Raw genomic sequence first — 27,365 nt, 5'->3', positions numbered from 1 at the left:
GAAAGCCAATGTCAAGGTGCCTTTAAAGGATAGTGTTGTGGCAAACAGGAGCTTGATTTGAGGTGTTCAGAACTCCTTCCAGAACCTTCCCTCTGAGGGACAGGCAGAATGGGTGTTTACCCACCATTTTTCTTTCCCCCACGGACAAACTGAGGATGTCATCCCTAGCTTCAAATGCTGTGACATGTGCCCATGACTTCCCAGAAGCTTTCACCTTGGGCTGGTGTAGCCCCAGCAACCCACAGCCCCCACCATGGACCCCCACCACGGACTCTTCTTTCACAAAGAATGGCCTGTCCTCCCTCTACATGTCCTGCCATGTCCTCTGGACTCTGCCTCATCTTTCCTCCAGGAAAGCCTCACCTAGCTCCCACTCCTGCCCAAGGCACACTCTGTCCTCCTGAGAAGCTTTCCCAGATTCACTCGCCCAATCTGGTGCTCAATACTTGCTGCAAAGCAAAATCTCCTGGGGAGCTTTAAAAATAAAAACACTGATACTCGGGTCCCACCCCTGAAACACTGAATTAATTGATCTAGGATAGGACCTGGACATTGCTATTTTTTTTTAAAGTTCCCCCCAGTGATTTTAACATGCTGCCTGGCCTGAGACCTATTTGTGTTCCTCGGTTTAAATTATACTCCTCTGCGTTTCCAGAGTCCTGGGTTCCCCTCCATGTTGCTCTATATTGTCCTTTCTTCTCATTTCCCAGCCTCCCCACTTCGTCCTCAAGGCCTGTACTTACCTCTCTCCCCCCAGGGAGCCCCTCCCTGCAGCTTGGCTCAGACATCCCAGCAGTGGCTTTGGTCCCCCAGGCTGGGAGCCGCTCCCCTCATGCCCCCTCCTGCCCATGCTGTCTGAAGCCTTGGTTTTCAGCCACCTCTATGTGCGGCCCTTGACTCCGCACTGCCGAGATGATTAGAACACTCAGCTACATCTTTCATGGCCCTTCTGCCTTCTATCTCTACTCTCCCAGACTCTGACACTTGGGCTCTCGAGCACTGAGCTCTTAACAGTATCGAGTCAACAGGTCCTGCTGTGCCAGAAAGCACTTGAGTGAAGTGCTGGAAAATCCCTGGAAATCCTTCCCCAGAAGGAGCCACCTCCACCCAACTCCTTCCCTTGAAGAGGAAAGACCTCTGCAGGGGCAGGAGACCCCGAGGAGCCCTCCTATGGGCAGGGATCCTGCAGACCTCAGGGACCAAAAGCCGTAGGACTCTCCCATCAAAGCACATTCTAACCGTTGCGCCTACTGTGTTTTGCCATTTAGAGCCCTTGCAATCTCTCTCTGCTCCAACACTGAGGTCAACACCAGGTTCTATGCTGAGCCTGGAACAAGCAAGTGGCTTTCGCCCTGGGAGTTGTGTGGTCCTGTCTCCTTACCAAGGACAGAAGAATTTAGAATTCGTTCCTGGCTTATGACCCTGTTTCACACCTCCTTCCTGTGTCCATTGAGCAAGTCACTCAGTCATTCTGTGGGGATCCTCGACCCTGGCACAAGGGCAGCTTTATTCTTCCCCAGCCATGCCTTGACACTGCTGGGCTGAGTCTCACTTCCCCAGATCTGGAGAAGGAAGAACCCTGACTTTCCAGACAACTCTTAGGTGCTACCAAGTACTCCTACTTTGCAGTTTTAAAACTTAGCAGTTTAGCCTAACACCAAAGCCTGAAGCCTCACCTTATTTAAAACCTCTTCTTGGGACCCCCGTGTGACTCAGTTGTTAAATGTCTGTCTTTGGCTCAGGTCATGATCCCAGGGTCTTGGGTTCGAGCTCCTCATCAGGCACCCTTCTTGGCAGAAGCAGGAAGCCTGCTTCTCCCTTTCCCACTCCCCCTGCTTGTGTTCCCTCTGTCTGTGTGTCTCTCTGCCGAATAAATAAGTTAAAGCTCTCTCTCTCTCTCTCTCTCTCTATATATATATATATATATATATATATATATATATATTATTCTTGCCAGCGTCCTCCTGTCCCGGGCTAAGAGGCCCACTGCAGAAAATGAAATTTTGTTATCTCACCTTCTCTCCTCCTTCCAGGCTGCCTCTGGGTCCTGCAGGGTGCCGTGGGAGGAGCCAGGGTACTCCTGTGGCGAGAGGTGAAGGGCAGGAACTGTCCAATGCCTGAAGTTGTCATCTAACACAGGAGGTCCTGTGAGTGTGGCAGATGCAATGCTTACCCCTTTCCTTATGCAACTCTTTCGGGATCCCCATGGAAGTACATCTACTGGGGGCCTCTAACTACAGTCCCCTAGCTTGGGTGATGCCATCTCTGGCTTGTGGCTTATCGTGTTCCCTTCGCCCGTGGCTTACAGCTGACCATCCCATACACTCCAGGCCCGTGGCCAGACAGCTCACAGCTGGCTTCCCTGCTCTTCAGGCTCCATGCATCACTCGCCCTACACCCCATTACCACCCCCTAGTTCCCCCAAATATCCCAGGCCAAGCACTCAGATACTCAGAAAAGCCCACCCTCCCTCCTGTACCCACACTGCCTACCCGTGGGGAGGGCACGAGGCACACAGTGTCCTGGCACTCTCCTCTGCAACCCTCTCCCTGTTCACCCGCTGTCAGGTTCGTTCATAGCCTCCAGGGGAGTGAAAGGCCGAGGCCTTTGGCCTGACTTGAGGGCCAACCCTTAGCAGTTCTTCCCCCGCTCTTCACCTTCATTGTTCAGAATCCCTTTGTTCTCAACTTTAGAGTCTTGGCCAAGATTTAGTGAAGAAAAGCACTGTTTAGGGAAGACAAATACCATTGATGTTCCATGAGATGAGTCAGAACACAGTGAATCCCTTCACTTGAACTCGTGGGATCCTGTCAGCTCCTGCCCCTTCTCTGACCCCTGTGCTACTGCAGCCTGATCTGTGTCTGTGCCTCCCCAGCAGACCATGGGCTGCAGGAGGGCAGGCCTGTGGCTCTACCACTGTGTTCTCAGAAGCTGGTACCTTAGAAGCAATCAGTACCCCTCTGTTCAATGAATGAGTAATACAGTTCCCTGATCAATCAGGTAGCAGGTCTCACTTACATGAAAGGAACAGCTCCAGTGCTATGGAGTCTAACAAGAAATGGAAATGATGCTCTATCGAGCAGTGCCATGACAGCGATAGAAACAATCATCTCTGGGCCGAGGGGACCTGCTAGCGTATGGAACTCCACACTCAGTCTTCACAAGGGGTGAGCTGGGTATCACTAATGTCCCATCTTATAGATGAGTAAACTGCGGTATCTGAGGCTGAGCATGAGCTAAAACTTGCAGGAATTACAAAACCAACCACTGGAAAGGTCTCTGAGAAGGGTTCAGAGATGTGAGGGACCCTTTCTCTGGAAAGCGTTCAGAGAAGTTTTCCTGGGGGCAGTGATGTGACAGGAGAGCCTTAAAAAGTGGGTGTGGCTCCCCAAAGCAGACAGCAGGAAGGAAGTCTGGGCAGGGGAGAACAGGAATCCGCTGCTCCTGTTGAAGGTAATAGCAGACAGCAGGCTCTAGAACCAACCTCGAGCTCTACATTGTCTGGATGTGAGGGATAAGTAATCTAAATGGGGTTTAGACGTGTGGGATTTGTCAAGGCGATGAGAACCACGGAGGGCTCTGCATGACCAGAGCTGTTTTCTGGAAGATTAATCTGTGGGTGCATGTTTCCTGAACTGACAGACGGGGACAGAAAGAGACAAACCAATCAGGAGATCCCTTCATTATTCAGCAGCAACGTACTGAAGAGCAGGAGCTCGCGGGAGGCTTAGGAGTCCTTGTTTATAATGCTGCCTTGCTCCCGACAGTCCTCTGAAGGGAAACGTGGTGAGATCTGCAGCTGCATGTTCCAGAGCTGAACACAACACCAGGCAAGAAGGTGGGCAGTATGTTCCTTCTGAGGGAATGGAAGATACTGAGTGACATCTTCCTTCCAGAGTGAGAACTTAGGATCAGTGCTGATTAAGCAAAACAGTAGTAAAAGGAAATTGCCGGGAATATTGGACAAGCGCAGAGGGCTGGGTTGTATCCAGAAGAGGGAAAGAAGAAAAAAGCACTGAACCATGAGCTTTCACCCCTTCAGACCTCGGTCTCCCTCATCTGTCCAGCCACAGGCAGCAGAGGAGGATAGGATAAGTTCTCCAAGATCCCTTCTGCCTCCACTCGGCTGGGATTCAAGGACAGCACCACCCCCTGCGCCCCGTCTTTGCTCTCCACCCATGCTGCTTCCTTGCAGTGCTGAGCGGGACTAGGAGTGAAGGCCCCCAGGCAGGCAGGTCAGCAGCAGACTTCCGCACCTGCCCCCAGCGACAGACTTGCCCAGGTTATTCTGGGCCGGCATCGTGGCACCGGCTCCCTCTCTTCTCCCCGAACCAGGCTTTTATGAAAGTCCCTAACGAGCCCTGTGCTCTTATGCATTTTAGAAATCTCATCAAATAGGAGCTCATGGAGTATAAATTAACCCCAAGGAGCAGCGCTGCATTAATCCCTGCGGTGATTATACATTAGCCAAAGAATGTCTTTGCCTATTTTAAGCAGCCGAACCCAGACTGTCTGGGGTGCTTTTCTACTTTGTCTCTGTTGCCAGCCATTCATTTAGATCATGCCACTTTCTGCGTCCTCTCCAGCCCCTCCCCGCCCCCGCTGCGTTGCGGTGCAATGGCCAGGGCACAAGGGGGTACCTGACACGCCCAGCACCTCAGGCCCTCAGTCCCTCTGACATCCGGCTACTTACTTCAGCTCCCTGAGTTTTGGCTGACTGTAACCCTGATCATAACAGTGGTCTTCCAGGCTGTTCTGTGAGTTTAATTTCTTAAAGCATGCCCCGTGGGCCCTCTCTCTCTGTTCGTCTTCTCCCCTCCCCCAGGGTTATCGCCTTGCTGTGTTAATATGACCGAAGCTGAGGATGGCCAGTAAAGAAAGTCACTAGGAGGGGGAAAGAGCCAGAAAAGTTTCAGCTTGTCATGGCTGAAAATAGAACTAATTAATATTCTGAATGAATTAATGAGGTCTTCGAAATCACAGAAAGAAAAAACTCTACTGTACATCCATCAAAGGTGTGTTGTACCTAGCTGAGGGTTTTCTGGGAAAGAAACCAAGACATGACTACCCACATTGCCCACCGCTTCAAGCTTGAATCATGCTATTTTCTAAATCAAAAATTATAATTATAGACTTGTCTTGCAAGCAGGCAGAGCCTTTCTTCTGAGAAGTTTGGAGACCTTGCTATTCAGGGCCCAGCGGCTCACAAGGGATAATCTCACCCAGGCCCCGAGCACATTTCCCATCACAAGCATGGAACCCCAGAGGCACACAGGCCCTGGCTTATAGCCTGGCCCCTAACTCAGTGCCTGATGTGACTCTAGTTCATGCTGCACACCACTTTGCCGTTCACAAAACTCTTGGGCAGATTGTCTCTCCCGTGGAAACAGCAACAGTCGGAAGAAGAGGAACACCATGCCTGCTTGACACATAAGGACCCTGACGCTGGGCAGAGTTATGTATCGGGGATGCCCCGAAATCACACAAAGGCTCTCTCTCTGCACCACCACAGACGGTTATGGTCAAATGAGATCCTGGATGGTCCCCCGCCTGCCCCATCTCTGAATATCACATAGCCCCCCTCTCCTGGAAGCACCTCGGAGACCTGAAGCTTTGACATGGATCTAACAGAGAAGACTCTTGCTCAAATATAAAATCCTTGTTTCATCCATTATTACTGCCAGTAATATTATGATAGCCATTATCTTATTGAACACTTACCACATCTTATACTTACTTCTCGAGACAAGCCTGTGAGTTATGCACATTATTATCCCTGATTTACAGATGAGGGAACTGAGGCTTAGGAGGAGAAAGTGACCTGAACTCAGGTCTCTGACAAGAAGAGGTGGCAAATCTGGGAATCAGCAGTTGGTGTGACACCAGATTCTTCCATGCAATGTGCTTGCTTATCTGTGCATTCTCTCAACAAGCACTTGATCACCTCCGACACTGGGGTAGACACACTAGTGGTTCTGGGACTGCTCCCTGTCTTGCCATCACTCATCTGATCAGCAACAGGTACACTTTGCTTCCAGCAGCAAGTGCACTGATGTCCCAAGGACTTGATTCTGCTTGGTTTCCAAACTTTGAGAATATACTTTACCTTTGCCCTGATTCCTATTTAGTGAAAAGGGCATCTTCTCTGACCACCAGCCACCCACCCAAAGCTAAGGCTTTACCTGGGACAATGACCAAAAAGCAGCAAGATGGAATTGACACATCCTGGATCCCATTTTCCTCATGGTCCATCCTCGCATGCATGCGTCCCTGAGCCAGTCATCTGGTTTCTCTCTACCTTGACATCCTCCTCTGCCAAAGAAAAGTTGGGTTAAGAACTGGATTTGATGAGGCCAAACACACAAATCCTTTTGAAAAACCGGGAATCCATGTTTGGTTCTTTTTTGTGTGTGATAATAAAATTCACCATTTTCACCATTTTTCAGTATACAATTCAGTGGCATTAAGTATATTCACAACATTGTACAACCATTGCTACCACCCTTGTCCAGGATTTTCATCCTCCCAAGCAGAAAGTCGGTTCCCATCCTCTCCCTTGCCCCCAGTCCTGCCCCAGACTGCCATTCTGCTTTGACCAGAGACACACAGAAGAGGAATCCTACAGTGTTTGTCCTTCTGTGTCTGGCTTATTTCACTGAATGTAGCCAAAAAACAGGTTTTAATGTAAAGGTCACCCATCACACCCAGTCCAGAGCACTGGTTAGGGCTCTTACCTCGAGAAGCGTTTCCAAGCTTCATCTCCTCTATGCCTGCCAGCAGCATTACCTCCACTTAGCCAAGGAGAAAAATTAGATGAGGCAAGTTTAAGGAATTTGGCCAAGATCACTTAAATAGTGACCGAGCCCTGATCGTCTGTCCACAGATCTTTGACTCAAGTTCAGGAGTCTTGCTAATTCACTTCGTTGAGGTTGGAAATGTGATAATACCCCAGTTAGCTGACAAAGCCCCCCAACACAGTAACCACTGACCCAGACAGGCTTACTTTAGATTCTCATCAAGAAGTCTTGGTGGAAGAGAAAGTGCCAATTCCACCCCCCCTCCCTACCTGCCCACCTGTTTTCTCCTCTGAAAAGACTGAGGTCCGGGAAGACCCACCCAGACCTCCCTGCAGTACTTAAACCAAGTCCCTGGGACCCCTGTGTTTCAACTTCCCCACTACTAAAGGGGTTGAATAAAACTTGTTCTACCCGCATTTCTGAAGGTCAGTGAACCTGCAGGTGTAAATGACATTGGAAATTGCAGGCAGTTATTGTTTGGTGTGATATTGCAGAAAGACCACGGCAGGGTCAGAGCCCCAGCGGGCCACTCTCCGTCAGATGACCTCCCCAAGCTTCAGCTTCTTCAAGCACGTATGAAACCCCTGTAACGTGCCAGGCACAGTGCCAGACCTAGGGGGACTAGGGTGTAGGGAAGATACACCCACATGCTCACGGTGATTAAAACCTTATGGGGTGAAGGGAAGATTTAAGACAAACAGAGAAAGTGATCAGTTCAGTATGTGGCAGATGGTAAGCAACCCATATTTCACAGCATTTTCCATAATGTATTCATTCAGCAAACATTGCTTGAGTAACCACCAAGGGATTAGGCTGGGCTTCTCAACCTTGGCACTGTTGATATTGGGGTCATAATCTTTTGTTGCGGATGGAGTGGGGGCACTGCCCTGTGGGCTGCAACATCAGACACATCTCTGGCCTCCCCACTAGATGCCAGTACCATCCCTCCGCCGTTCTAACCCAGAAGATGTTTCCCAACATTACCCAGTGTCCCTGGGAGGCACAACTGCCCCTGTTACGAGCCTCTGGTTTAACTATATGTCAGCTTCTGAGATGCAGAGTTGGATAGAATAGTCCTGTCCCAGGAGTTCCCGGTCTCAGGGCACAGACAGGAGGATGGATACTTCCATTAGGCAGGTGGACACCAGTAGAATGACCAACACTTGAGAGAATCTGCTGTTAGACTTGTGCTTTCACTGGCCTAATTGGGACAGCTAGCAAGCAGTGGGATTAGGCAGGAGAGGACATGGGCCTCTGCCCCGCATTAATGGTTAAAATGGACAGGAAGGTGGGGTTGGAGAAAGATCAAGAGCAGCTTGGTGAGGAAAGAGGGACGACAGGCTGGAGGGGAGGGAATGCATGTTGGGGACAGCCAAGTGAGACCTGACCAAGACAAAGGGTAGGAGACAAGGCTGTGGCTGTAGTGATCAGTACAAAGAGAGTCCACACAGATCTGTGGTCTCTGTGACCCAGGCACCTGCTCTCCCAGACCCTTTCTGCCACTCTGAAGCTCAGATCTCCCCTTCCTGCTCTCCTGCTCCCTCTCCCTTCCCTCCTTCCATGGTGTCTCAAAATGGGAAAAAGGAGAAAGCCAGTGTTCTCCCTAAGTCCCAGGAGGCCTAAGCCTGGGGCCTTCCTGCTCCATGCCCTCCTACTAGGAAGCCTCTCAGAGCCTACTCAGCTAAAGGGTGTGGGGGCCGCTGAGTGGGGCACAGTGACTCACACTGAGCAGATAATGAGCTCTGGTGACAAGGGACTGAGCACCAAAGGGAGAAGTGCCACCTCTCTGAGGGTTCAGGCTTGGCCCACGGAGCTCCTCCGTGGGATGGCTGTTGAATGAGTCTGACAGCTTCCCCGGCATCGCCCTCCCACCACACCACCCCACACCCCCACCCAGGAGGTCTTTCTCTTTTAAGTGTGCATTTTGCAGTTGAAACAGTTAAGCAAAGGCCCCTAGAGACTTGAAACAGGAGGCTTCATCCTCCATGTGGACTGTCTTACCTTCCCTTAAGCATAGGCTTGAGCCAGGTCTCCACATTGGAAATACCCAAATGTGCATTTCCTGGGCCTACGTGGTCACTGTGGACAACCCACTCCCACCACAGAGCCTCCATGGTCGTTAGAAGTCAGCCATGAATAATTGCTAGGGTTCCAGCAACCACAGCAAGGTGAGGTGTGCATTCTCTAAAGCGGTGCCCATGAAGTTCATAACTTAAAATCCTGGGTTACTAGGACTGCAGTGTTGGTGAGACCACAGGGCAAAGAGAATAGATCAAGAGACAGGAAAGCAAGACCTGAGACAGAGGGAGAATGAGGCCACAGATGTCACGTGTCCCACCTTCTGCGGGACATCCACATAAAATGATGAAGGTATGTGTCAGTCAGGACTCTGATGGCAAAGCCAAAGCACATACAAGCTGTTTAATAATAGAACTACATGTAGGAAGAAAACCAGTAAGGGATAGTGCAGAACCAAAGGGTTAATGAAAGCCGAGAGCAGTTACCACCCCCAGGTCCAGAGAGGCAAAGGGAGCAGAAGTTACTGGAATCCAAAGAGAGTAGTTACATGGAGAGGGCTTTCCAATGGGAACTGAGGGACAGAGAGAGCCCCAACAGAGAGATCCCCAGAGCAATAAGTACCCAATCTCTACCCTTCCGCTCTTGAGGTTCCCTCCTGGCCAAGCTCCACTCTACGATAAAGGGCAGAGAGCATACTGAGGTGGTCCACACCAGCAGCCTCCCCACACTCCATCATGCTCATTGTCTGAACATCACTGTTTGGCAGCTCATTGTAACAAGCAGATGGTAGGGAAGGGAAAGGATGAGGGAATAGAGAAAGGCAATGAGTCCTCTCCCTGTACCCCAACCAGGTACTTAGAGATGAGGAAACAATTTAATGTCTTCAGTAGAGATGTTTTGGTGGCCTCCCTGGCATTCATTTTCCCCTCCCTCTTTATGACAGCTCCAAGGTAGCTGACTCCAGCTCCAGGTATAGAAGAAGTAAGCAAGGCTAAGCCAATCAGAACATCCCCCCCACCCCACCCCAACCCATGTCCCAGAGACAGCTTAGGCATTTGACTATATGACTTTTCATTGGAATTCTGGGAAATGAGCATCCTGCTTTCACTGGGGTTACCTAAGGAAGAATGGAAGCCCACAGATGTAAGGACATCCATCCTGGGACCAAGAAAAGAGACAACATAAGATGACCTAGTCACCATCAAAGGCAGAGTGAAAAGATCCAATGAGGCCACGTCCTCAGGCACTTTTCACACTTTCTGACCCTGGATCTTTGGAAGAACTAATACATCTCCCATTGTATAGATGAAAAAAATTAAAGCTCTGTCTTCCAAAGTCACCCAGCCAGTAACTAATGGAGCTAAGACTTGCACCCAAAGGCTCTCGAGCTAGATCTAACACTGCTTCTTTCCCTGGCTTCTCTATACAGTGCTGGCAAGACAAAGCTGGGAAAGGGCCACCAGCTACACACATTTTCATCACACCCTATGTCGATATTTATTGGAAGTGCAGAATATGAAGGCTTCAGTTAATGAAATTAGATTCGTCCCCACATTCATCATCTTTTCTGCATCTGCAACCTCCAAATTGAATCTGGGATGGAGTGGCAGAATTTATCAGCACTGGGATAATTCAATGAACACCGCATGGGGTTTCTCAACAGTCTATGCAGGGTTAGTGTCACAGTGATTGGGGAATATACTGTCATCTTCCTAAAGTTGGGAATTAAATCTTTTTAACCATGACTGTATGGCCTAAATTCAGTGAAATCCAGTGAGATGACTCTCAGATCGCTGTTAATCATGAGTCATGCCCCCAGAACTCCTCCCACCCTTTCTTCTCCCTTCATCCTTCCTTGTCTTATTCCCTCCTTCTCAGCCTCCATTCTTAACCTGGGAACAAGTATAGTCTTCAAACCATTCACTACTGAGGTGGCTAAAAAACGTACCTGACAAAAGGTTGATGAAGAGGAAGAAATGATGAAGGACATGTGAAAGAAGGGAATAGAAGTTAATGAATCACCTGTTGTAGGGTGTGCGCCATTGGAGGCATGACCTTCCATACATTCTCTTAGATAGCCTGCCCCCCACCACCACCCATTAGCAATGACCTTTCTGGAGCTGCCAGGATAAGGAAGGGACAAAAGAGATGTAAGGGAGTAACAAGCTTGCTGTCTTGACCGTTGATCAAAAACAGCCAAGAGATAAAGTTAAGCTGAGTGACAGAAAGTGTCAATATCCTTGCAGGCAAACCGAGCTCCCCTAGTGCCCTCTATGCCTTTTCTACCCATTACATATTCTGTGTTTATAAGGCATTTTTCTTCTACCAATGCCTAAATGCTAACAATACTCTTCATGTTTAGTCAACATTCACTCGGTAAGTATTGAGTGCCTACTGGGTACCAGACACTACTATAGACATTATCAATATAGCAGTGTGCAAAAATAAATAAGTAAATATGAAGAAATCCTGCCCTGCTGGAGCTTACATTCTAGTGGATGGAAACAGACATTAAATAAATAATAGGTAGCAATATAATATTTTGGGTAGTGTTACATGTTATGGGGAGAAATTAGGCAATGAAGGGAAGGTAGGGGTGTTGGAGGGGAATGGAATGTAATCTTAAATTACAGGTCTCAACAAAAAGACATTTGAGTAATGGCTTAAAGTGAGGAGCTAATCCTGAGAAAAATCTGAAAAAGAGCATTTCAGGTAGAAGAAACAGAATGGGCATAGGTCCTGAGGTCCGAGCATGTGTGTGGGCTGAAAAAAACATCAGGATATCCCTGTGGGCAAAGTGCAGTTAATGGAAAAAGGCACAAAGTAGAGACTGGGTCAGAAAAGTAACAAGAGGGCAGATCATGTTGGCCTCAGAGGCCTTTCTCGGCTTTTACTCTGTGAGGGTTGGAAAACAACTGATGCCTTTTGTGCAGGAGAATGGCATAATCAGACTAGCATTTTAGCAGATATTTCTTATTGTTGAGTTAAAAATAGACTGTCAGAGAGGACAGGTGGAGGCAGGGGTACAAGCTGGGAGCTGTATATTAATCCAGGCTGTTTCCTGGGAGATTTGGAACCTGGCTGTGCCATTTCCACAGTGTTTGGGGATTTGCTGCTGCTTCATCTACAAGACACTATCACAGTCCAGACCCTTGTCATCACTAGACCTTGCTATTACAACAGCTTCTTAACTGGTCCCTCTGTCTCTAATCTGGTCCCTTGGGTTAGACAGGAGAGGCCCTGTTGTGATGAATGCTGGAATATCTATAACCTGACATAGTAAATAAGTGTTCTCACTTATACCATCATCTGATGTGAGTTGGCTGGCTTTCCCCATCTTCTGTGTCCTCTGAAATACATGGCCTCCACGTTCTTTATAGAATACGAAGAAAGGATTTTAGAACTGTAACTCTTAAAAGTGGCTTACACTCTGCCCACATCCTTTTAGCCAAAACCCCAACCTAATGGCCCCAACCTAATTCACAGAAGGCTAGGAACTGTAGAACAGCTCATGAATATTTGATGTGCATCAATGTACTGTCACACATCCTTCCATCCTTCTGCTCCTTCTGAAGCATAAATATCCCATGTTCTTCTCATGTTCATGACTTGGAGATGAACCCCAATCCCATCACAGTGTGTTATCATAAAATTGGTAGTGCTTCCATGAGGTTTCCTTCATCCATCCAGTATTTTTTCCTTAGGAAACATTCTTTACTAACCCATATTTATCCTTTCTTCTTCAGCCAATAAAACCATTACCATGATAGTTTTTAAACTTTAATGCATTCTTAGGATCTTTATTCTTTATTAATTAATTCTCGGGTATTTTTAAGGAATTTGGATCTTAAAACTGATAGATGGTGTTCCATTAACCACACTTTTAAAGAACTGCTATGAACCAACCATCAACATCCACTTTAGGAAACAAGAAATCAAGGCTCAGAAAACTCAGATGGAAAGTGGGTGCCAAAATCTAGGTTCAAATTCAAACTTGTTTGTCTCAAAAAACAAGCCTTCTTGAAATAAATGCAAGGATGATATTATAACCCATTATGGGAATAAGGACTTAAGAACAATTATGGAATTATGATTGACTTTGGGTTCACCCATTCTTTTCCTGTTTTCCCAACCTATGGTGGCTTCTGTCAGATCAAAACTCCTAGACCTCACTGGTGTCTCAGGGACATGATAGGAGTAGCTACATATAGTAAAGCAAGGAGGAGTCCAACAGCTCTCCAATGTCCATCAGTTCCACTGAATTTTTAATCTCAAGGTTTCAGATGCAACTCCTCTCTAAAGTGTCCCTTTTAATCATTTGTTTATGCATATGTCGTCCCTCATAGACTATGAGCTCCTCCATGTCAAGAGTCGTCTTATTTATCACCTCATTTACAACATAATTACATCTGAATGAGTCTGCACCTGACTTCTAAATGGTCTACAGCAGAATAAATGAAAGGACCTATTGATCCAAGCACTTTGGCAGACCCAAAGATGCAGTGAAAAATGAACCACACCCCTGATCTTAAACTACTCATGATTGGGTCCAGTGGCTTCATGAAAGACCAGTATGATTCAACAACACCATATCCCTCCCTCCATGCCTTCATTTCCAGACCCTTACATACACATTTGCATCTAATGCTCCAGAAAGCAGGAAGTTACATCCATAGAAACTCAAATATGACCACTGTAAGCACTGATCTCTGACTCTGGGAATCTGTGGTCCTTCTACTACAGAGGCACTTCCAATCCCAGTTCTTTAAAAAAAAAAAAAAAGATAGAATTGAACCAAAGAAAATCCGAGGCTTCTTCCAGCTCCAAAATTCTATGCAGACCCATTGAATGTCATGCAGAGGCCACCTTATTAATTCAAACCTAGAGAATAAATTCTTCTAAGTATAGAATTATTTATCATTTGCAGGAAGAACTGAGCAGAACTCAAGCTGTTCAAGTTTCCTTCTTTTTGGCCAAGCACGATTTCCTTGCAAAAGTTTTGGGTGGGATTTTTTTAAGCTTCCAAAGAGGTTCTAAAGACTTTTTGGACATTGATCTGTATTTCTATACCATATGGTTTGAATTTAGTAGGAAGAAGTCAGGAGCAGACAGAATGAGCCACTTGTGCCAAGCACCCAGTAATTTAGAAAGTTCCAAGAAAATGGATGTTTCAGAATTGCCAAAAAAACAATTGGGGGCAGAATGGGCATATCCAAGGAGGCAGAGGAGAACAAATGTTCTGAAACCATGATGTGTAAGATTTTCTGCAAATCAAGCCCTTCAAAACGTAGCGGGTTAAATCCAGAGCCACTTATTTTGCTCATTACTCTGTGGGCTAGAAAATTAGGTCAGGGTACCTGGATCATTTCTCTGGCCTTGGCTAAACTATCTCATATGCAGGGGTTTGGCTACAATGGCTCATCTTAGTTGCACACAGCCTGTCATAGACCATAGTCCAGGGGTGTCCAGATATTGGTAACAGGGATCCCAAGAGAATGAGTGTCAATGAGCAGAAGCTTTTCAAGTATCTTGGTGCTATTGGCCAAACATATCATTTGTCCACTCCAGATTCAAGGGGCAGAGAAGGACCTTCACTTCTTGGTAGGAAGAGCTTTAAAAAGTGATATAAACACGAAGATACAGGGAAGGGACATTTTGGTGGCCTGTGTTATGATCTACCACACTTAGGCACATGAAGATTAGTTTAAATTCATTGAGATTTCCCTGTGAAAAGTGAAGACTGGGTCATGGAGTGGGGAGAGAATAGCAGAAGAAAGAGGGGGCTAACAAAACGTGACCACATTTTTCACAAACTTAAAGAGGTATCATGGATAAGAAGATTTGCATATGTTCTTAATGGGTTCAGCTGAACTATATGCTAATGGCACAAGTCACATGATGCAAAAAGGAGGACATTTGAACCATTGGAGCTTCCCATTACAGGTAAAGAGGAAGGGAACCAACACTGAGTACCTACTGCAAATCAGACATTATAACATTTTCCATTGAATGCTCTCAAAAATCCACCCCTTTCAAATTTTTAGAAGAGAAAGGAAGTCTCGGAGGAGTTGAATGATTTTAATAAACTCACAGAACTAAGAAATGGCAGATTAGGATTTGAATTCAGATCTCTGACACAAAAATCCAAGTCTTTTGACACTTTGTCATGCTGCTTTTAGGCTCCTTCGGGATAGAAGGGACAGAGGCACACCCGGGTTGAGTATGAAAAATAAATCCTTGTGTTAAGGATATATGAGGAAGTGGCGGGGCTGAGAAATGTCTCTGAAACCCCCCTACTCCCTCACCCACTGTCTGCCTTTCTAGCCTCTTGCCCGGTTTTCCTTACCCTCCCACCATTAGAAATCAGGGACCCCAATCCCACTAAGATATGCCATTTTATGGGCTTACGAATGCATTCGTTTAGGTTCATTTATAAGCCTGAGTCTTACCCTGCAATAGTTGTATTTTAAAGACTGTACGGCAACCAGGATGTCACAACAAGAGCTACTTTAGTACTTTGTACATTGCTCCTGGTCCTCACCGGATGCCCACTAAGTCAGTACAATTATTACCATTTTACAGATTTTAAAAACTGAAGTTCGGGATTCAAATCCAGGCCAAACAAGACCAAAATAAGTTCTTTTCCACAAAACTACACTCTATCTTAAAGGGTTTGATGTTGGAAGCCTCCCAGGCAACATGAGAGTGGGTGGTAAAGAGACTTTTTATCAAGTGGGCTTTCCTTAAATTATACCACATTCTACCCAACCTGATGCATGAGAAATTCTGGTCTTCCACAAATGAATTAAATCTGATCATTTTGCCATTAACTTTAAAAGGCTTTTACAGATTCTTAAAACTTTCCCTATTATAGAAAATTTCAAACATATGTAAAAATAAAGCAAATAGCATGATGCACCCCCATGTACCCATCATCCAGCTTCAATAATTTTCAACATATGGTCAAACTTATTTCTTGGCAGATTTCTAAGAGATGAATCCCAAACCTATGGTTGATAATGAGCTGCTTCAGCTTTCCCAAAATTAATAGCCAAAGAGGGTTGGAGCAGGAAGGCCCCCCAGCATCATTTGGGATGAGCACCCCTTTTTAAGGGAAAAGGCTAGAGTCAAGAGATGACCTGTTTAAAGTCATGCACTAAGAGAATAGAAAAGAAAAGATTAGAACCAGGATCTTCTGGTTTCAAGCTCAGAGCCCTTCCCCACAGACTGGCCTCTCCAAGGCATCAGAATATTTGCTTGGTGCCCACCTCCTAAGAAGTCACTGACACCTCCAGAGGAGAAAGAGGAGGTCAATGTGGATTGATTTGGCCTCCGTCCAGCAGGCTCAATGGACTTTGTCAGCCATGCCCTCCTCTGACCTTCTTACTCTTTCAAGGGTAATTAAACAACCAAATGGTTTCCTTCTGCTGAGCCTTGGCATCCAAATAATCACAATGCCCCCCCCCCCACAATTGCTGGTGACCAAATCACTCCTATGAGGTCTCACTTGGTCCTCCAATGTCATGTCCTTCATCACCTGGCTTTTCTTACTTAAGAATTTGGTGCCTCACAATGATGGCAGTCTTGTGAGGAGGCAGTAGACTTTGCAGTCGCAAGTTGATTCCAGTAGCATATTTCCTGGTAAGAAATGACCTCCTCCCTGGAGTGAAACCAAATTAATAGGAGATTACATAGTGCATGGGCATGATGTAGAATGTATGTAGAATTACATAGTGCATAGGCATGATGTAGAATCTCAAACTGTAGATACATGGTGGCTTGCTAGGGGCATCCTGGAAGCCATGGGATAAACATCTTCCAGACAAGAATATCCCGTTTTTACACCAAAGACCAAAGCTGGAATGTCTTAAATGTGAATCCCGAGGCAGACACTATGACTAGTACTTTACATACATTAATTCATCTAATCTTCCCTTTAACCCTAGAGGTACATATTATTGTTTTCCCCAGTGGAAAGAAACTATGACGCAGAGAGACTAAGTAAATTTTTTGAAGTCATACCACTATTAAACAGCAGGGACTGTTAATCAGAATAATAAGGATTAATAGGGCACCTGGGTGGCTCAGTCAGTTAAGCCTCTAATTAATTCTTAGTTTTGCTTCAGATCATGATCATGGGATCAAAAACCACATCAGGTTCTGTGCTCTGCACTCAGCACAGAGTCTGCTTGGGATTTCTTCTTTTCCCTCTCCCTCTTTTTCTCTGCCTCTCTCCCCACTCATAAGTGTTCACTCTCTCTCCCTCTCTCTCTCTCATTCTCTTTCTCAAATAAATAAAACAAAATAAAGAATACTAAGGCTTAAAATGCTGTCTAAACTCCAGAAAAGAGATACCACATTAATAAGGTTATTACTGAAGCCAAAAATAATGCAAGGTAACCATGGAAAAGTATAAGTCAGTATATATTCAAGTTCCTAACTGGTAGTCCAGTGGGAAAATGCTAAAGGAATTAAGAAAGTAAAAAAAAGCAATAAATTTATCAGAGAGGACTTTGAATGGGACAGAATATTTGAAGAGTAACTACATTTACAAAATATTTTTTCAGCTCCTTTCTCTTCACCTTGACAATGGCCTTAATGTGGAAATTATCACAAGCCCATTTGAAGATGAAGAAACCAAGGTTCTTAGGGGTATGTGATTTGCTAAGAACCAGAACAGACATTAGGACTGACTTCAAAGCCTGAACTTTTCTAGTCCATCCCAGTAGAGCTCGTTGTTGGTATATTCCAACTTCTCAACAAGGTGTCTCAATTCTGGGCCCACGGAGGGGGGTGACCATATGTCCCTCTTTGCTCAGCACAGTCCCAGTTTATACCTGTGTCCTACTACAATTTGTGATAGTACCCTCTTTTGTTTTCAAAAAGTTCTGTTCCTGGGGACACCTGGATGGCTCAGACATTAAGCGTCTGCCTTTGGCTTAGGTCATGATCCCAGGGTCCTGGGATCAATCCCCATGTTGGGGTCCCTGCTCAGCCCGAAGCCTGCTTCTCCCTCTCCCACTCCCCCTGCTTATGTTCCCTCTCTCACTGTGTCTTTCTCTCTGTCAAATTAATAAATAAAACCTTTACAAAAAAAGTTCTGTTCCTGTTTGGATGAAAAAATTATAAAGCTGCCCTAACTCTGAACAACACCTTGCTAACACCTGGACCTGCATGGTGGAGCAAAGTGCCTACAAACTTCCTGCCTCCCAGGGACACTGAAGGAGAGCCCTTACTGAACAGTATGAGCCACAGATGAGACTAAATTTAGGACAACATGCAGAGAGACTTTCTAGTTTATTCCTCCCCCTCTCATCTTCAGTCCCAACTGACTGTGGCAGGAGTGACTATTCTCTGAGTAGAAGGTGCAGGAAGAAGGGAAATAGGAAAAAAGGAGAAGAAAAACTACAGAGGGCTATCTGTCCTGTCCTGGCTGCACACCTGAATTCATTAAATATCTGGGGGTTAAGATTCTTGTGACTAGTCACCCAGTCCCTCTATGTCACCAAGGTGACCCAGGTTCCTCCAGCTCCCAGGACATTTACACATCATTCCTACCATCATTCTGAAAATCCATGATGACTCTTGGGGCTTTCCCTAATTTCCCCAATTTCCAATTGGGGAAGATTGCTTTTCCCCAATTCTTAGTCTTTCCTGCCACCCAACCTTTGATCAGGTATACATCCCAGTTCTCAAGGGATAGACTTGTCCAAGTCCAGTGCAATGGAATGAAAGAGCAGAAGCTTGAGGTCCAGAATACCTGGGGTTGAATTCTGGCCATATCCCAAGTCAGCTTCATGGTCCATGCACCAATATCACTTTTCCTGCCCAAGGGAAGAAGACCCAACTGCCCGTGCTTGGATAGGAGGCAGTGGCTCTAGGATGTCATGGGGTAGTCTGGCAGTCTGTCTGACTAGAAGCCCAGGTAGTCATGGAGTTCACTGCAGTGCCTTCATTTGGAATGAGTAATAGTTAATAATAGCATCTTCCCATATACCATCTTTTAGAAGGCCTTATAGATTCAACGTTCTCTGGTCCTGTGAACACAAGTCAGGTGACTCTACCTTACTTGTTATGGAGGAGGAGAGGAGGTATGCAGGAAGATACCAATGCCTTCCTCCTTTCTTTGAGATATTTAGGATGGGGACCAAAACCTAGTCAAGCTATGTTTCGAGAGGTATAGTGATATAAGTCTTTGGAATCAGGTAGATGGGTGGTCCAACTGGTGGCTATATAACCCTCAGCTAGTTATTTTAAGCTCCCTTTGCCTCAGTCTCCTTGTCTATAAAATGGATACAGTGCCCACTTCATACAGGTGTTGAAAAAAACAGGAATATGATTGTGTTAAAAAAAAAAAAAAAAGTGAGCAGAGCACGTACATGTGCTGCCCGTAAACAATTCCCATGCCCTCTCCACTCAGTCTCTCACACCCATCTTCTGAACTAAATACTCAGGGAAGCCTTGGAAGTCTTCACCTTGGGCTTCTGACTACAGGGAGTTCTACCAGTTTGTCCATGTAAGCAAGGAATAAGTGTTCACATGTGGTCAAATCACTGAACTTCAGGAGTTTATTTCTCTTGTGTGTATCAGTGCATGAAACAAACCAGTCCCATACTTAGTGACTGCTATGAAATAAGTTGTATCCCTCCAAAATTCAGTAGGATGGTGTTAGGTCATGAGGAGGGAGTGGAAACCTCATAATGGCACATCAGGGATCTCTCTCTCTCTGCTCTCTGACATGTGAGGACACAGCAAAGTCACCTGAAAACCAGCAAGAGGTTATCACCAGAATCCAACCTTCCTGGTACCCTGATCTCAGACTTCCCAGCCGCCAAAGCCATGAGAAATAAATTTGTATTATTTATAACCTACATCATCTGTGGCATCTTGTTGTAACAGCCCAAACTTGTTAAGACAGTGGCTTGAAACAACAACAATCTATTGTCTCACCAATTAATAGGTCATGTGTGCATTTTGCTTATCTGGATAGCTTTATTTAGTCTCAGCTGGGCTCCTGAATTCACCTGAGTTCAGTTGCCAGGTCAGCAGTGGTCTAGATGGTCTAGAATGGATTGGATGAGGATAATTCCACTTTATTCTGGGTGGTCGTTTTTACTTGTCCAGGCTGATACTCATGGCGGTGACAGAGGTCCAAAAGATCCAGCAAAAACATGTGTGGCCTCTTGATGACCAGGATTAGGATTGCCCAACATCATATGGTATTGACCATAGCAAGTCATGAGGCCAGCCATACTCACGGGGTGAGGAGATAGTCGTCTCTTGATGGAGGACCAGCAGGACCACATTGTGAGAGGTTGAGAATTGAGCCATTTCTGCAATCAACCTACAGCAGAGAAGGCAGAGCAGCTAGTGTCACCTTAACTGGTACTGTCACAAACAGATGGTAATGACAGAGCCAGGATTCAGCTTTAGACCTGATGCACGTCAAAATTGGAGCCTTTTTTAGGATACCATAATACTGCTTTTAAAGAAAACAAAAACAGATTTTGATGAAATCAATAAAAACATCTTAATGCAAACTTCCTCAAGTCTGCAAATGGATGGAAAATTTCTACTCTCCCTCCTCATTATCCAAGGCATCTTTAAGGCTGCTGAAGAGTAGAAGAAACTTGATTTTGCTCCTTTGCAGGATTAGTTCTTCAAAAAAGGAGTCACCTTCTTAATTAGTTCTAATTGGATGCATGATTCATGTTAGATCACAACAAAGCCAAAAGTTGAATAATTTGAGGAGGATTCGGGAGTCACTGGCAACAAAGCAAGCTTCTTGGTTACCCAGATTTGAGCTATTCTGCCTTCACCTGAGTTGCCAGGTAGTTGACTTTGAATTCCAAAAATAGGCTTATCTTAAGAGAAATTAGAAACTCCCTCCATGTACTTGGTGGGCCTCTTCATAGAGGGGTTGTAATTTCCTTCACTTTCTGGGAGTGAGTGGCCCTAGTTGGCATTAGAAGAATCAGGTTTCTCCACTTCTCCAGTCAAACAGGCTCCTTCAGAAACTTCAGGAATCCCTTGAAACTCCCACCTTTGCCCCTGTCAGTGATACCATCAGAGAACATGTGACTTAGAGACACCTGAATATTACCTTGTCCAATTCCACCATTCTATAGAAGGGAAAACTGAAGTCCCATGAAGAAAATCTATTGAGCCAAAGCTATCAAGCTATTGAGAAGTAGAACCACAGCTGGTTCCTGGATGAAGGCACCACCTGTAACAGAGGAGGCACGGTCTCTAGGTCGACGAAACGTGATCTAAATTCCAGTCACATCTCCCATTATGCTGTGTGACCTTAGATGAATACCGAACCTCTCTATGCCTTAAGGTTGTTTTTTTTTTTTTTAAGATTTTATTTCTTTATTTGAGAGAGAGAGAGAGAGAGAGAGAGAGCAGGGGGAGGAGTTGAGGGAGAGGGAGAAAGAGAATCCCAATAAGACTCCAAGCTGAGCATAGAGCCTTACATGGGTCTTGATCTCAAGACCCCGAGATCATGACTGAAGCTAAATCTGAGAGTCAGACACTTAACCAATGAGCCACCCAGGTGCCCCACTGTGCCTTTAACCTGTTTTAAAAGGCATGGTTTACCTTTCTCATAGGTCATTGTGGCATTCAAGTGAGATAACATACATATAGTACCCATTGGGCTTTCTGACACATAGCAGGTACTTAGCAGAAGATAGCTATTATACAACTCACAGAGCCAGAATGAGAATGGATGTAGTGATAGGAAGCAAGGGCTGTGGATATTTTCTAAGTAATAGTAGACAAGAATGACTTTTCCTGAAATCCATTCCTGAAATTCGTCTCTTCGATAGAATGTGAGCTCCACAGAGGGCAGGAACTTGGTCTGTGTTATTCACTGCTGTATTCCCAGAGCCTGGATATAAACACTTGTTTAATCAATGGATAGATGACCTTTAGGTCACTGGGGTAATGGATCCTGCAAGTGTGATCCTTTTCTTTTCAGGGGTAAATTAGAAACACAAAAGATATGCCATTAGCAAGGCTCCCTCTCCCACTTTCCTCTGACTGACACATAAAGAAGACAAGCAGGGTGGCTCACAAGCTAAGCACAAGGGGCTCAGACCAGGGAGTCTGGGAGAGAATCCCAGCTCTATCATCCATGCCCGTGTGACTTTAAACGTGCTGTTTATTCTCTTCAAGTCTCCATTTTCCAATTACATGATGGGAATGGCAAAAGTTCCTCTTTCAAAGGATTGGTATAAGTAACAAGGAGAGCACTGATGCTTGTTTAGCTTAGAGCAGGACACAGGGTGAGGGTTCCATCAATGGGAGCTCAACACACAAAAATAAAAACATCACAGCATTCCTACCACCCTGTTAGAGAGAGGTGAGGCTAGCTCCTGTATTAGGTTTCCCAGGTAAGCTCATGGAAGGACACAGACCATGGAAATCCTCCCAAGTCTCCCTTGACCCCCTGCATGTCCACACCAGCTCTGAGCCACAGAACCTTTTAGTCTATGATGTAGGCCATAGGCCACAAGGTATTTATAGGATGGAAGCCAGATGGGGAAAAGGGAAGAGAAATTATCAGTAAAGGGCACCATTTCTGCATTAGGCGTATGCTTGTCTGTTATGTCCCCTTTAAAATTATGGATAAGAGACCCATGTCATTGAGATCCTTTTTCACTTGCCTTGGCCAGCAGGAGGCAAATAACTTATTTCTTGGCCCACTAATGATTGCTTGTGATCCCTAGGTTTGCAAATTTATATATTTTCTGTTTTTCAAACTTATCTCACTTGTTTTTACTGAAGTGTAATTTATATACAGTTATGTTAGTTTGGGTTGTACAATACAGCAATTCAAAATTTTTATGCAACACCAGTGTTCACGTCAATCAGGATACCCTTAATCCCCTTCACCTATCTTACCCAGCCCCCATACAAGTAAATCTTCCACTATTTGCAGATGACATGATGTCATACACAGATAACTCAATTTTTCCTTTGTTTTCATTTTCTTTTTTACTATATAAATCCTAACAGAATACCTCAAATACTTTGTGAAGTAAAGATAGATATTAACCAATCAATAGTTCCATTTATCCTCTCAATGACACCAGAAAAAAACCATCATCATCTCTATTTTAGGTAAAAAGTAATAGTCTCAGTGAGACTTCACAGATGTCAAACATGGCAACCCACATCTGGCTGACCCCAGGGCCCTCTCCCTGCCACTGTAGCAGGAGCCTCCCACTCTGATTACTGGGTCCCCTGCTCTCCAGACTCCATTGGCTTCCTCCCCCTCTTTGTGCAGAAAACCACTTCCACAGCCAGGATTATCCACTTGGGGTAAATTCTCAGAAAACAAGTAATGGAGTCAAAGGCTATGAATGTGTTATAGGTCTTGTGCAAATGTTGTGTAAAGGTAGCCACAACGTTCCTGAGATCAATGGAGGAAACATGATCTGTGAGACCCATGGGTCTGGCTGCAGTGGGGCCAGAACCATGGCTAGTTCCCTCCACTCAGATGGAGCGAACCAGATAATCAGATGGAGTGAAGATGGAATCCAGGGTCACTATCTCCCACATGTGCTTGAAGGACACAGTAGCTTCTTGCCTTTTCCCAAAATCCTCCCAGCCAATGTCATGGTGTTCTAGGCACTGGCAGCCATCATTCAGCCTTCCAGCTCACAGTTACCCAGGAATGGCAAGTGAGCATCTGCACACTGGTGGGGACAAGCTCATCATCCAATGCAAGCACCACCGTCCCATCAGAGAAGCCAAACTCTGGGAAACAGCCCGGGCTGAGGCAGGGAGGGAGGGTCACCATCTCTCCCCCAAGGACTCTGCTTGATGTCAAACACAGTAGTCCCCTCCAACAATAAAAGTGAGCTCAGCAGGACAGCAAAAACCACATGCTACACAGGAGATGGTGCCCCAGACTGCTGCCATTGCCTTGTATCCCCTTTAGTCTCTATTTTTTTATCTGTCAAATATTGGCAATGGGGCTTAAATGATATAATAACTCGGGCAAAGTGTCTTCATCATCCCCCACATATTGCCAGAGTTGACGAATGTAGTTTGCGTGCATTAATCAAATGTGTATATAGTGTTTCACAGTTTACAGTAGGTGTTCACGCTAAGGTCAGTTCCTGTGGTTTCAGTAAGCAACAGGCCTTGGTGGCCTGAGACTAATCCCAGGTGGGAAATAAGAAAGAGGGTAAAGGTCAGAAGAAATTGACTCCAGCTTTTATTCTACTGCTCCAAGTCCTAGGGTGACTAGATGTCTCTGTTTGCCGGGCAGCCCAGATTGCTGGGATACTCCTACTATGTTGGGGTGATAGTTCATGGTTCCCCCTTTACTCCTGAGAGTGGACTAGTCTGGATGGTCATCCTGATCACCCTACCACTAGATAAGACAATTCAGTGTTTTCATGAAGAGACATTGAAAAGTGAAGTGGCCAGGGCGCCTGGGTGGCTCAGTGGGTTACGGCCTCTGCCTTTGGCTCAGGTCATGATCTCAGGATCGGGGGATCGAGCCCCACGTTGGGCTCTCTGCTCAGCGGGGAGCCTGCTTCCTCCTCTCATTCTCTCTCTCTCTCTCTGCCTGCCTCTCTGCCTATTTGTGATCTCTGTCTGTCAAAAGAAAATAAAATAAAATCTTAAAGAAAAAAAAAAAGTGAAGTGGCCAAAAGCTCGAATTCTAGTTTCTGAGTTAATACAGCTTGATCACTTCCTAGCTGGGTGACCTCGGGCAAACTACTTAGTCTCTGTGAATTTCAGTTTCCTCATCTATAAATTAGGACCCACCTCACAGGCTCACTGTGAAGGTGAAGGAGAGATTCATATAAAAATGCATGCCTAGCCCAGCAAGCACACAATAATCGTTAGTCAGTGACATTGGTCCTGTTGGAAAAATAATTACTTACTCAAAAAGCTTCTGGAATCACATTTTGGCAGGCTCAACCCATCAAAAAGTTCAAAAGTTAAAGGACTCCACTGCCTCATAAATAAATCGAGGGTCACCTTTAGACATACAGTCGGCAGGGGCTTCAGGCATTTCTTGGTCATTACGGATGCCAACCGAGAAGGTTGACACCAGTGAGATTTCGCCCTTGGCTTCCTTCAGAGTCATTGCTGAGGACTGCTGGTGATTGGTGGCCATTCTTTCCACCACGGGATGTGTTAAATATTTGCAGCTGGTCAGCACTGGATTGAAGTCCTCGATGGCTATATATAACCTGGACGGTAACAGTGCCAACAGGAGGAAGTTTCCTGTGACCTTGATTATTCATTACCCTTCTGTGACTCTCCCCTGGTGAGTCTGCCTCTCCTGCGGTGGCCCATGCTCCCTGCACACACACAGAACAGGGGACACAGTCAGGGGGAAGAAAGGATGGCCCTGCATGCTCCAGAATGGCTGAGCTGGCATTTCACACATGGGCAATCGTGGCCGTGGAGGAGTGGGCTTGAGGTCACAATGCAAGCTAGTGGGAGAGGAGGACAAGGCCCCCTTCTGCTATGCTAAGCTTGTGAAATTCTGTCCAAATGGGCACTAGATCCTGTTCATGACTTTCCCAAATTTTCTCATCCATGGTTTGCCTCTAGAAAGGTCATCTGACCTCAATCATATTCTTAGAGACCAAAAGAGATTTCTGGCTTCATTCAAGAGAGGGTATGTGTTCCATACCAGCTTCACAGCAGTGGGCGTGCTGTCAATGCCCTCCCCTTCTTGACCAGCCAAGCCCTCTGCAGGTCTCGCATGTCATAAGGCATGCTCCAGCAGTGCCCCTACATTAGCTTTACACCACCAGCCTTGTGCCCCATGTGCGGGCACACCACCAAAGTGCAAGACACTTGACAACAGGTTTTCATACTCACTGGCTCACATAACTGGACCCACTCCATGCTGCCACTGTTGGAATGGGCCTTGCTCTCCAGGTGCCTGCTAAGAGGGCCAGGTAACACACCTGGCAATATGGAAGAACTAACTTGCATTGTATGACCTTTGACCACTGAGAGATGGCAGACGGAAAGGAGCCGGCATAGAATTGCTCTCCCTTTTTCTCCTGAGGGGGCTCTTCCAAGACATATTGTACCATGTGACCTCCTCAAAGCCGTCCTGCATAGCCCAACAAATGGCTGTTTGGAGAGAAGCTATGGGCAGCTCAGTGTCACACCTTATATCTACTTCCCCTCCCCTGCCTTGGTTCCCATTTTACTCCATAATCTTGCTGCTTTGGATTTTACCCACCAAAAGAGCCTTAGCATGTATGGTTTCCTCAGGATCTCTTTCCTAAGAAACCATGCTGAGACAAAGGCAAGTTCTAGTAAAAAAGACACCAATGTCATAGGGCCACAGAAGGGCTGGGTAACACTAATAATGTAGTTGATCTGCTTCACTCACTGAAATTGCCCAAACTTCTAGAATAGTGCCTGGAGACAGTAGCACTCAATAACTATTTGTGTAATGGGCAAACAATACCATAAATTTGTTCAGGGCTTTATAGTTAAAAAAGTGCTTTCACATACAGGATTACTTCATGATTCCTAAGTCACCCCTGTGATGGATGGGGTAAGAAGCACGTCACCTTTTCTGATTTTGGAGAAATGAAGTCTCAGAGCTTGTCCAGGGTCACAGAATTCACTAGCAAGACCTCCTAACCTTGCAAACTTGAACAAAAGTCTTTGGAGTATACTTCTAGGGTTTTCTCATTCTATTAGTTATCAGGGTCTAAGAACAGGCAAGAGTTTGGGGTAGTGAGTCCAACAAAGCAATTATTAAAGATTGAGCAATGTCTAGAGTCTGGAGGTGACAGAAGTTCCAAAATTCCATCAGATGGAGAAGTGAGCCCTGGCATCAGAGGAAGGAGGTATTGATGTCACTCCACTTCTCTAGCCATGTCTCCCTCTGGTCAGAGATGGTGTCCAGTGCTGAGAAAAGGCAGACTCTGAATCCACTGATGTAAGCAGGGATACTTCAGAGTGAGGAAGGGGAAACGGGGAAGATAAGCTTCAGTTTACAAAATATTCACACATACTATCTCATTTAATACAACCATCTGAGAAACAAGGGAATGTATTAGCTTTTGCTGCATAACTAATGCCAGACTTAATGGCTTAAGACAACTATTTCTTTAGCTTGTGATTCTTCAGGTTGAACTGGATAAAACTCAGTGGCTCTTAGAGGTCTGCAGAGTAGCTGGGAGCTAGCTGGTCTAGGATAGCTTCCCCTGGGATAAGGCACCTCTGCTCCACATGGGCTCTCCTCCTCCAATAGCAGAAGCAGGGGTCCAAAAGAGCTAGCAGAAGCATGCAAGGTTCCTTGAACCTAAGCTCCAAACTGACTCACTGTCACTTCCACTGAATCCTATTTGCAAAAACAAAGCAAAAAGGCCTGCCTCTACTTAAGGGGTAGGGAAATGGACTCCAATTTTGAAGGAAAAAGTTGCAGAGGCACATTTTGAAGGGCATGAATATGGATAAATATGAACAATAGTGACCACTTTGCATTCCACAGTGCTGATGTTATCCTACTTTTAGAGCTGAGAAAAATGGAGTTCCCAGAGG

The 27,365-nt window shown here is 45.7% G+C and overlaps 1 long non-coding RNA gene across 2 annotated transcripts in view; it reads right to left on the bottom strand.

Annotated features, from left to right (window-relative positions):
• The window catches only part of LOC116575468, a 91,399-nt gene that overhangs the window by 38,570 nt on the left and 25,464 nt on the right, over positions 1 to 27,365 (bottom strand). For both annotated transcript variants that reach the window (XR_004279793.1, XR_004279792.1), the window contains exons 2-3: positions 20,075 to 20,160; positions 6,183 to 6,312 (exon numbers count right to left, since the gene is read on the bottom strand). This is a non-coding gene — a long non-coding RNA (uncharacterized LOC116575468). The remainder of the gene's footprint in view (positions 1 to 6,182; positions 6,313 to 20,074; positions 20,161 to 27,365) is intronic.

The sequence above is a fragment of the Mustela erminea genome, chromosome 16, assembly GCF_009829155.1.
Source record: "Mustela erminea isolate mMusErm1 chromosome 16, mMusErm1.Pri, whole genome shotgun sequence".
Lineage (NCBI taxonomy): Eukaryota > Metazoa > Chordata > Mammalia > Carnivora > Mustelidae > Mustela > Mustela erminea.
Note: the sequence above shows the minus strand (reverse complement) of the source record. Positions and strands in the feature narration are given on the sequence as shown.